Source organism: Protomyctophum parallelum (assembly GCF_964188405.1).
Source record: "Protomyctophum parallelum genome assembly, chromosome: 23".
Classification (NCBI taxonomy): Eukaryota; Metazoa; Chordata; class Actinopteri; order Myctophiformes; family Myctophidae; genus Protomyctophum; species Protomyctophum parallelum.
Window position 1 is genome coordinate 3437523 of NC_139715.1, and position 11929 is coordinate 3449451.

Consider the following 11929-nt stretch of genomic DNA (forward strand, 5'->3'; position numbering starts at 1 on the left):
CGGCCACACTACCTGTTAATACTGTATTCAGCTGATGCCTACTCTTTGCTCTTAAGTCAAAGCAGGCAAAGCGGGCATGGCCACAAGTGAGGAGGTTGTCAGGAAATGTGATTGGTGTTCCCAGAGTTAAACTCTTCAGAAGGAATGGTAGGTCGTCTACAGCCTTGGCAGAGGATGGATTATGTCCACAGGCACAGAATATGCCTCTTGTGGTAACTCACCAGTGGAGTGAGCTAGTGTTGAAGTTTCGGTACTGGAATTTGGCACCTAAAACGTCAACTGGCAGCAGTGGGATTCGAAACCACACCTCCAGGGGAGACTGCGACCTGAACGCAGCACCTTAGACCGCTCGGCCACCCTACCACAATCTTTGACAAAGTACTTAAGAGTTAATAGTTTGTTGATGACTTTCAATACAAGCCATGTTTCCAACTCATCCTACTTTTCTATCGTTTGTGAAGTGAGTCGTAAATAATGATTTGAATAGCTTGTTCATGGTCTAATACATGTGTATAAGGCATATTTATAAAGCAGTGTTGGCAGTGGTGGCATTTGAGGCGACATCTCCATAAAGACATAAACTACATGTATGTGCCATCAATAGGAAACATCATGAAATCGGAACGATAGCAGATTGATGTTGTGGTTAGTAAGTGCTGAGAACTAGAATACATGATTTGCCAATAGAGATAGCAGAGGATGGTTTTGATCCATCGACCTCTGGGTTATGGGCCCAGCACGCTTACGCTGTGCCACTCTGCTCGGAGTTATTATACAAGATGGAAATGGAACCTACACTCTCTATAGATTAGGTATTTATGCAGTGCAAATTGTTAGCCAAATGTACAGAATGTATAGTCAAGTGAAACCTGATGGTAGACATCTATTACGAGCAAAGTGATATTACGGTGAATTCATCTCCAGAGATTAGTGACTTTCTTGCTCGCACCCCTAGTAGCCAAAATGTCTGGGAACTCAGATTAGTTCCTTTCTCACTTAGCTCTTGGGCATCTGCAGAAGTCCCAGACATGTGAAACCAAAGTTTGCACATTTGTGGCAGTGGTGGGATTTGAATCCACGCCTCCTTAGAGACTGGAGCCTTAATCCAGTGCCTTAGAACACTCGGCCACACTACCTGTTAATACTGTATTCAGCTGATGCCTACTCTTTGCTCTTAAGTCAAAGCGGGCAAAGCGGGCATGGCCACAATTGAGGAGGTTGTCAGGAAATGTGATTGGTGTTCCCAGAGTTAAACTCTTCAGAAGGAATGGTAGGTCGTCTACAGCCTTGGCAGAGGATGGATTATGTCCACAGGCACAGAATATGCCTCTTGTGGTAACTCACCAGTGGAGTGAGCTAGTGTTGAAGTTTCGGTACTGGAATTTGGCACCTAAAACCTCAACTGGCAGCGATGGGATTCGAAACCACACCTCCATGGGAGACTGCTACCTGAACTCAGCGCCTTAGACCGCTCGGCCACGCTACCACAATCTGTGAAGAAGTACTTAATAGTTAATAGTTTGTTGATGACTTTCAATACAAGCCATGTTTCCAACTCATCCTACTTTTCTATTGTTTGTGAAGTGAGTCGTAAATCATGATTTAAATAGCGTATTCATGGTCTAAAACATGTGTATAAGGCATATTTATAAAGCAGTGTTGGCAATGGTGGCATTTGAGGCCACAACTCCATAAAGACATAAACTACATGTATGTGCCATCAATAGGAAACATCATGAAATCGGAACGATAGTAGATTGATGTTGTGGTTAGTAAGTGCTGAGAACTAGAATACATGATTTGCCAATAGAGATAGCAGAGGATGGTTTCGATCGATCGACCTCTGGGTTATGGGCCCAGCACGCTTACGCTGTGCCACTCTGCTCGGAGTTATTATACAAGATGGAAATGGAACCTACACTCTCTATAGATTAGGTATTTATGCAGTGCAAATTGTTAGCCAAATGTACAGAATGTATAGTCAAGTGAAACCTGATGGTAGACATCTATTACGAGCAAAGTGATATTACGGTGAATTCATCTCCAGAGATTAGTGACTTTCTTGCTCGCACCCCTAGTAGCCAAAATGTCTGGGAACTCAGATTAGTTCCTTTCTCACTTAGCTCTTGGGCATCTGCAGAAGTCCCAGACATGTGAAACCAAAGTTTGCACATTTGTGTCAGTGGTGGGATTTGAATCCACGCCTCCTTAGAGACTGGAGCCTTAATCCAGTGCCTTAGAACACTCGGCCACACTACCTGTTAATACTGTATTCAGCTGATGCCTACTCTTTGCTCTTAAGTCAAAGCGGACAAAGCGGGCATGGCCACAATTGAGGAGGTTGTCAGGAAATGTGATTGGTGTTCCCAGAGTTAAACTCTTCAGAAGGAATGGTAGGTGGTCTACAGCCTTGGCAGAGGATGGATTATGTCCACAGGCACAGAATATGCCTCTTGTGGTAACTCACCAGTGGAGTGAGCTAGTGTTGAAGTTTCGGTACTGGAATTTGGCACCTAAAACCTCAACTGGCAGCGGTGGGATTCGAAACCACGCCTCCATGGGAGACTGCTACCTGAACTCAGCGCCTTAGACCGCTCGGCCACGCTACCACAATCTGTGAAGAAGTACTTAATAGTTAATAGTTTGTTGATGACTTTCAATACAAGCCATGTTTCCAACTCATCCTACTTTTCTATTGTTTGTGAAGTGAGTCGTAAATCATGATTTAAATAGCGTGTTCATGGTCTAATACATGTGTATAAGGCATATTTATAAAGCAGTGTTGGCAGTGGTGGCATTTGAGGCCACAACTCCATAAAGACATAAACTACATGTATTTTCCATCAATAGGAAACATCATGAAATCTGCAGAAGTCCCAGACATGTGAAACCAAAGTTTGCACATTTGTGGCAGTGGTGGGATTTGAACCCACGCCTCCAGAGAGACTGGAGCCTTAATCCAGCGCCTTAGACCACTCGGCCACACTACCTGTTAATACTGTATTCAGCTGATGCCTACTCTTTGCTCTTAACTCAAAGCAGGCAAAGCGGGCATGGCCACAATTGAGGAGGTTGTCAGGAAATGTGATTGGTGTTCCCAGAGTTAAACTTTTCAGAAGGAATGGTAGGTCGTCTACAGCCTTGGCAGAGGATGGATTATGTCCACAGGCACATAATATGCCTCTTGTGGTAACTCACCAGTGGAGTGAGCTAGTGTTGAAGTTTCGGTACTGGAATTTGGCACCTAAAACGTCAACTGGCAGCAGTGGGATTCGAAACCACACCTCCAGGGGAGACTGCTACCTGAACGCAGCACCTTAGACCTCTCGGCCACGCTACCACAATCTGTGACGAAGTACTTAAGAGTTAATAGTTTGTTGATGACTTTCAATACAAGCCATGATTCCAACTCATCCTACATTTCTATCGTTTGTGAAGTGAGTCGTAAATAATGATTTTAATAGCTTGTTCATGGTCTAATACATGTGTATAAGGCATAATTATAAAGCAGTGTTGGCAGTGGTGGCATTTGAGGCCACAACTCCATAAAGACATAAACTACATGTATGTGCCATCAATAGGAAACATCATGAAATCGGAACGATAGTAGATTGATGTTGTGGTTAGTAAGTGCTGAGAACTAGAATACATGATTTGCCAATAGAGATAGCAGAGGATGGTTTCGATCCATCGACCTCTGGGTTATGGGCCCAGCACGCTTACGCTGTGCCACTCTGCTCGGAGTTATTATGCAAGATGGAAATGGAACCTACACTCTCTATAGATTAGGTATTTATGCAGTGCAAATTGTTAGCCAAATGTACAGAATGTATAGTCAAGTGAAACCTGAGGGTAGACATATATTACGAGCAAAGTGATATTACGGTGAATTAATCTCCAGAGATTAGTGACTTTCTTGCTCGCACCCCTAGTAGCCAAAATGTCTGGGAACTCAGATTAGTTCCTTTCTCACCTAGCTCTTGGGCATCTGCAGAAGTCCCAGACATGTGAAACCAAAGTTTGCACATTTGTGGCAGTGGTGGGATTTGAACCCACGCATCCAGAGAGACTGGAGCCTTAATCCAGCATCTTAGAACACTCGGCCACACTACCTGTTAATACTGTATTCAGCTGATGCCTACTCTTTGCTCTTAAGTCAAAGCAGGCAAAGCAGACATGGCCACAATTGAGGAGGTTGTCAGGAAATGTGATTGGTGTTCCCAGAGTTAAAATCTTCAGAAGGAATGATAGGTCGTCTACAGCCTTGGCAGAGGATGGATTATGTCCACAGGCACAGAATATGCCTCTTGTGGTAACTCACCAGTGGAGTGAGCTAGTGTTGAAGTTCCGGTACTGGAATTTGGCACCTAAAACCTCAAGTGGCAGCGGTGGGATTCGAAACCACGCCTCCATGGGAGACTGCTACCTGAACGCAGCGCCTTAGACCGCTCGGCCACGCTACCACAATCTGTGAAGAAGTACTTAATAGTTAATAGTTTGTTGATGACTTTCAATACAAGCCATGTTTCCAACTCATCCTACTTTTCTATCGTTTGTGAAGTGAGTCGTAAATCATGATTTAAATAGCGTGTTCATGGTCTAATACATGTGTATAAGGCATATTTATAAAGCAGTGTTGGCAGTGGTGGCATTTGAGGCCACAACTCCATAAAGACATAAACTACATGTATTTTTCATCAATAGGAAACATCATGAAATCTGCAGAAGTCCCAGACATGTGAAACCAAAGTTTGCACATTTGTGGCAGTGGTGGGATTTGAAACCACGCATCCAGAGAGACTGGAGCCTTAATCCAGCACCTTAGAACACTCGGCCACACTACCTGTTAATACTGTATTCAGCTGATGCCTACTCTTTGCTCTTAAGTCAAAGCAGGCAAAGCAGACATGGCCACAATTGAGGAGGTTGTCAGGAAATGTGATTGGTGTTCCCAGAGTTAAACTCTTCAGAAGGAATGATAGGTCGTCTACAGCCTTGGCAGAGGATGGATTATGTCCACAGGCACAGAATATGCCTCTTGTGGTAACTCACCAGTGGAGTGAGCTAGTGTTGAAGTTTCGGTACTGGAATTTGGCACCTAAAACCTCAAGTGGCAGCGGTGGGATACGAAACCACGCCTCCATGGGAGACTGCTACCTGAACGCAGCGCCTTAGACCGCTCGGCCACTCTACCACAATCTGTGAAGAAGTACTTAATAGTTAATAGTTTGTTGATGACTTTCAATACAAGCCATGTTTCCAACTCATCCTACTTTTCTATCGTTTGTGAAGTGAGTCGTAAATCATGATTTAAATAGCGTGTTCATGGTCTAATACATGTGTATAAGGCATATTTATAAAGCAGTGTTGGCAGTGGTGGCATTTGAGGCGACATCTCCATAAAGACATAAACTACATGTATGTGCCATCAATAGGAAACATCATGAAATCGGAACGATAGCAGATTGATGTTGTGGTTAGTAAGTGCTGAGAACTAGAATACATGATTTGCCAATAGAGATAGCAGAGGATGGTTTTGATCCATCGACCTCCGGGTTATGGGCCCAGCACGCTTACGCTGTGCCACTCTGCTCGAAGTTATTATACAAGATGGAAATGGAACCTACACTCTCTATAGATTAGGTATTTATGCAGTGCAAATTGTTAGCCAAATGTACAGAATGTATAGTCAAGTGAAACCTGATGGTAGACATCTATTACGAGCAAAGTGATATTACGGTGAATTCATCTCCAGAGATTAGTGACTTTCTTGCTCGCACCCCTAGTAGCCAAAATGTCTGGGAACTCAGATTAGTTCCTTTCTCACTTAGCTCTTGGGCATCTGCAGAAGTCCCAGACATGTGAAACCAAAGTTTGCACATTTGTGTCAGTGGTGGGATTTGAATCCACGCCTCCTTAGAGACTGGAGCCTTAATCCAGTGCCTTAGAACACTCGGCCACACTACCTGTTAATACTGTATTCAGCTGATGCCTACTCTTTGCTCTTAAGTCAAAGCGGGCAAAGCGGGCATGGCCACAATTGAGGAGGTTGTCAGGAAATGTGATTGGTGTTCCCAGAGTTAAACTCTTCAGAAGGAATGGTAGGTCGTCTACAGCCTTGGCAGAGGATGGATTATGTCCACAGGCACAGAATATGCCTCTTGTGGTAACTCACCAGTGGAGTGAGCTAGTGTTGAAGTTTCGGTACTGGAATTTGGCACCTAAAACCTCAACTGGCAGCGATGGGATTCGAAACCACACCTCCATGGGAGACTGCTACCTGAACTCAGCGCCTTAGACCGCTCGGCCACGCTACCACAACCTGTGAAGAAGTACTTAATAGTTAATAGTTTGTTGATGACTTTCAATACAAGCCATGTTTCCAACTCATCCTACTTTTCTATTGTTTGTGAAGTGAGTCGTAAATCATGATTTAAATAGCGTATTCATGGTCTAAAACATGTGTATAAGGCATATTTATAAAGCAGTGTTGGCAATGGTGGCATTTGAGGCCACAACTCCATAAAGACATAAACTACATGTATGTGCCATCAATAGGAAACATCATGAAATCGGAACGATAGTAGATTGATGTTGTGGTTAGTAAGTGCTGAGAACTAGAATACATGATTTGCCAATAGAGATAGCAGAGGATGGTTTCGATCGATCGACCTCTGGGTTATGGGCCCAGCACGCTTACGCTGTGCCACTCTGCTCGGAGTTATTATACAAGATGGAAATGGAACCTACACTCTCTATAGATTAGGTATTTATGCAGTGCAAATTGTTAGCCAAATGTACAGAATGTATAGTCAAGTGAAACCTGATGGTAGACATCTATTACGAGCAAAGTGATATTACGGTGAATTCATCTCCAGAGATTAGTGACTTTCTTGCTCGCACCCCTAGTAGCCAAAATGTCTGGGAACTCAGATTAGTTCCTTTCTCACTTAGCTCTTGGGCATCTGCAGAAGTCCCAGACATGTGAAACCAAAGTTTGCACATTTGTGTCAGTGGTGGGATTTGAATCCACGCCTCCTTAGAGACTGGAGCCTTAATCCAGTGCCTTAGAACACTCGGCCACACTACCTGTTAATACTGTATTCAGCTGATGCCTACTCTTTGCTCTTAAGTCAAAGCGGACAAAGCGGGCATGGCCACAATTGAGGAGGTTGTCAGGAAATGTGATTGGTGTTCCCAGAGTTAAACTCTTCAGAAGGAATGGTAGGTGGTCTACAGCCTTGGCAGAGGATGGATTATGTCCACAGGCACAGAATATGCCTCTTGTGGTAACTCACCAGTGGAGTGAGCTAGTGTTGAAGTTTCGGTACTGGAATTTGGCACCTAAAACCTCAACTGGCAGCGGTGGGATTCGAAACCACGCCTCCATGGGAGACTGCTACCTGAACTCAGCGCCTTAGACCGCTCGGCCACGCTACCACAATCTGTGAAGAAGTACTTAATAGTTAATAGTTTGTTGATGACTTTCAATACAAGCCATGTTTCCAACTCATCCTACTTTTCTATTGTTTGTGAAGTGAGTCGTAAATCATGATTTAAATAGCGTGTTCATGGTCTAATACATGTGTATAAGGCATATTTATAAAGCAGTGTTGGCAGTGGTGGCATTTGAGGCCACAACTCCATAAAGACATAAACTACATGTATTTTCCATCAATAGGAAACATCATGAAATCTGCAGAAGTCCCAGACATGTGAAACCAAAGTTTGCACATTTGTGGCAGTGGTGGGATTTGAACCCACGCCTCCAGAGAGACTGGAGCCTTAATCCAGCGCCTTAGACCACTCGGCCACACTACCTGTTAATACTGTATTCAGCTGATGCCTACTCTTTGCTCTTAACTCAAAGCAGGCAAAGCGGGCATGGCCACAATTGAGGAGGTTGTCAGGAAATGTGATTGGTGTTCCCAGAGTTAAACTTTTCAGAAGGAATGGTAGGTCGTCTACAGCCTTGGCAGAGGATGGATTATGTCCACAGGCACATAATATGCCTCTTGTGGTAACTCACCAGTGGAGTGAGCTAGTGTTGAAGTTTCGGTACTGGAATTTGGCACCTAAAACGTCAACTGGCAGCAGTGGGATTCGAAACCACACCTCCAGGGGAGACTGCTACCTGAACGCAGCACCTTAGACCTCTCGGCCACGCTACCACAATCTGTGACGAAGTACTTAAGAGTTAATAGTTTGTTGATGACTTTCAATACAAGCCATGTTTCCAACTCATCCTACATTTCTATCGTTTGTGAAGTGAGTCGTAAATAATGATTTTAATAGCTTGTTCATGGTCTAATACATGTGTATAAGGCATAATTATAAAGCAGTGTTGGCAGTGGTGGCATTTGAGGCCACAACTCCATAAAGACATAAACTACATGTATGTGCCATCAATAGGAAACATCATGAAATCGGAACGATAGTAGATTGATGTTGTGGTTAGTAAGTGCTGAGAACTAGAATACATGATTTGCCAATAGAGATAGCAGAGGATGGTTTCGATCCATCGACCTCTGGGTTATGGGCCCAGCACGCTTACGCTGTGCCACTCTGCTCGGAGTTATTATGCAAGATGGAAATGGAACCTACACTCTCTATAGATTAGGTATTTATGCAGTGCAAATTGTTAGCCAAATGTACAGAATGTATAGTCAAGTGAAACCTGAGGGTAGACATATATTACGAGCAAAGTGATATTACGGTGAATTAATCTCCAGAGATTAGTGACTTTCTTGCTCGCACCCCTAGTAGCCAAAATGTCTGGGAACTCAGATTAGTTCCTTTCTCACCTAGCTCTTGGGCATCTGCAGAAGTCCCAGACATGTGAAACCAAAGTTTGCACATTTGTGGCAGTGGTGGGATTTGAACCCACGCATCCAGAGAGACTGGAGCCTTAATCCAGCATCTTAGAACACTCGGCCACACTACCTGTTAATACTGTATTCAGCTGATGCCTACTCTTTGCTCTTAAGTCAAAGCAGGCAAAGCAGACATGGCCACAATTGAGGAGGTTGTCAGGAAATGTGATTGGTGTTCCCAGAGTTAAAATCTTCAGAAGGAATGATAGGTCGTCTACAGCCTTGGCAGAGGATGGATTATGTCCACAGGCACAGAATATGCCTCTTGTGGTAACTCACCAGTGGAGTGAGCTAGTGTTGAAGTTCCGGTACTGGAATTTGGCACCTAAAACCTCAAGTGGCAGCGGTGGGATTCGAAACCACGCCTCCATGGGAGACTGCTACCTGAACGCAGCGCCTTAGACCGCTCGGCCACGCTACCACAATCTGTGAAGAAGTACTTAATAGTTAATAGTTTGTTGATGACTTTCAATACAAGCCATGTTTCCAACTCATCCTACTTTTCTATCGTTTGTGAAGTGAGTCGTAAATCATGATTTAAATAGCGTGTTCATGGTCTAATACATGTGTATAAGGCATATTTATAAAGCAGTGTTGGCAGTGGTGGCATTTGAGGCCACAACTCCATAAAGACATAAACTACATGTATTTTTCATCAATAGGAAACATCATGAAATCTGCAGAAGTCCCAGACATGTGAAACCAAAGTTTGCACATTTGTGGCAGTGGTGGGATTTGAACCCACGCATCCAGAGAGACTGGAGCCTTAATCCAGCACCTTAGAACACTCGGCCACACTACCTGTTAATACTGTATTCAGCTGATGCCTACTCTTTGCTCTTAAGTCAAAGCAGGCAAAGCAGACATGGCCACAATTGAGGAGGTTGTCAGGAAATGTGATTGGTGTTCCCAGAGTTAAACTCTTCAGAAGGAATGATAGGTCGTCTACAGCCTTGGCAGAGGATGGATTATGTCCACAGGCACAGAATATGCCTCTTGTGGTAACTCACCAGTGGAGTGAGCTAGTGTTGAAGTTTCGGTACTGGAATTTGGCACCTAAAACCTCAAGTGGCAGCGGTGGAATACGAAACCACGCCTCCATGGGAGACTGCTACCTGAACGCAGCGCCTTAGACCGCTCGGCCACTCTACCACAATCTGTGAAGAAGTACTTAATAGTTAATAGTTTGTTGATGACTTTCAATACAAGCCATGTTTCCAACTCATCCTACTTTTCTATCGTTTGTGAAGTGAGTCGTAAATCATGATTTAAATAGCGTGTTCATGGTCTAATACATGTGTATAAGGCATATTTATAAAGCAGTGTTGGCAGTGGTGGCATTTGAGGCCACAACTCCATGAAGACATAAACTACATGTATTTGCCATCAATAGGAAACAACATGATATCTGCAGAAGTCCCAGACATGTGAAACCAAAGTTTGCACATTTGTGGCAGTGGTGGGATTTGAACCCACGCCTCCAGAGAGACTGGAGCCTTAATCCAGCGCCTTAGACCACTCGGCCACACTACCTGTTAATACTGTATTCAGCTGATGCCTACTCTTTGCTCTTAAGTCAAAGCAGGCAAAGCAGGCATGGCCACAATTGAGGAGGTTGTCAGGAAATGTGATTGGTGTTCCCAGAGTTAAACTCTTCAGAAGGAATGGTAGGTCGTCTACAGCCTTGGCAGAGGATGGACTATGTCCACAGGCACAGAATATGCCTCTTGTGGTAACTCATCAGTGGAGTGAGGTAGTGTTGAAGTTTCGGTACTGGAATTTGGCACCTAAAACCTCAACTGGCAGCGGTGGGATTCGAAACCACGCCTCCATGGGAGACTGCTACCTGAACGCAGCGCCTTAGACCGCTCGGCCACGCTACCACAATCTGTGAAGAATTACTTAAGAGTTAATAGTTTGTTGATGACTTTCAATACAAGCCATGTTTCCAACTCATCCTACTTTTCTATTGTTTGTGAAGTGAGTCGTAAATCATGATTTAAATAGCGTGTTCATGGTCTAATACATGTGTATAAGGCATATTTATAAAGCAGTGTTGGCAGTGGTGGCATTTGAGGCCACAACTCCATAAAGACATAAACTACATGTATTTGCCATCAATAGGAAACAACATGAAATCGGAAAGATAGCAGATTGATGTTGTGGTTAGTAAGTTCTGAGAACTAGAATACATGATTTGCCAATAGAGATAGCAGAGGATGGTTTCGATTCATCGACCTCTGGGTTATGGGCCCAGCACGCTTCCGCTGCGCCACTCTGCTGTGAGTTACTATGCAAGATGGAAATGGAACCTACACTCTCTATAGATTAGGTATTTATGCAGTGCAAATTGTTAGCCAAATGTACAGAATGTATAGTCAAGTGAAACCTGACGGTAGACATCTTTAACGAGCAAAGTTAAATTAAGGTGAATTCATCTCCAGAGATTAGTGACTTTCTTTCTTGCCCCCCTAGTGGCCAAAAGGTCTGGGAACTCAGATTAGTTCCTTTCTGACTTAGCTCTTGGGCATCTGCAGAAGTCCCAGACATGTGAAACCAAAGTTTGCACATTTGTGGCAGTGGTGGGATTTGAACCCACGCCTCCAGAGAGACTGGAGCCTTAATCCAGCGCCTTAGACCACTCGGCCACACTACCTGTTAATACTGTATTCAGCTGATGCCTACTCTTTGCTCTTAAGTCAAAGCGGGCAAAGCGGGCATGGCCACAATTGAGGAGGTTGTCAGGAAATGTGATTGGTGTTCCCAGAGTTAAACTCTTCAGAAGGAATGGTAGGTCGTCTACAGCCTTGGCAGAGGATGGATTATGTCCACAGGCACAGAATATGCCTCTTGTGGTAACTCACCAGTGGAGTGAGCTAGTGTTGAAGTTTCGGTACTGGAATTTGGCACCTAAAACCTCAACTGGCAGCGGTGGGATTCGAAACCACGCCTCCATGGGAGACTGCTACCTGAACTCAGCGCCTTAGACCGCTCGGCCACGCTACCACAATCTGTGAAGAAGTACTTAATAGTTAATAGTTTGTTGATGACTTTCA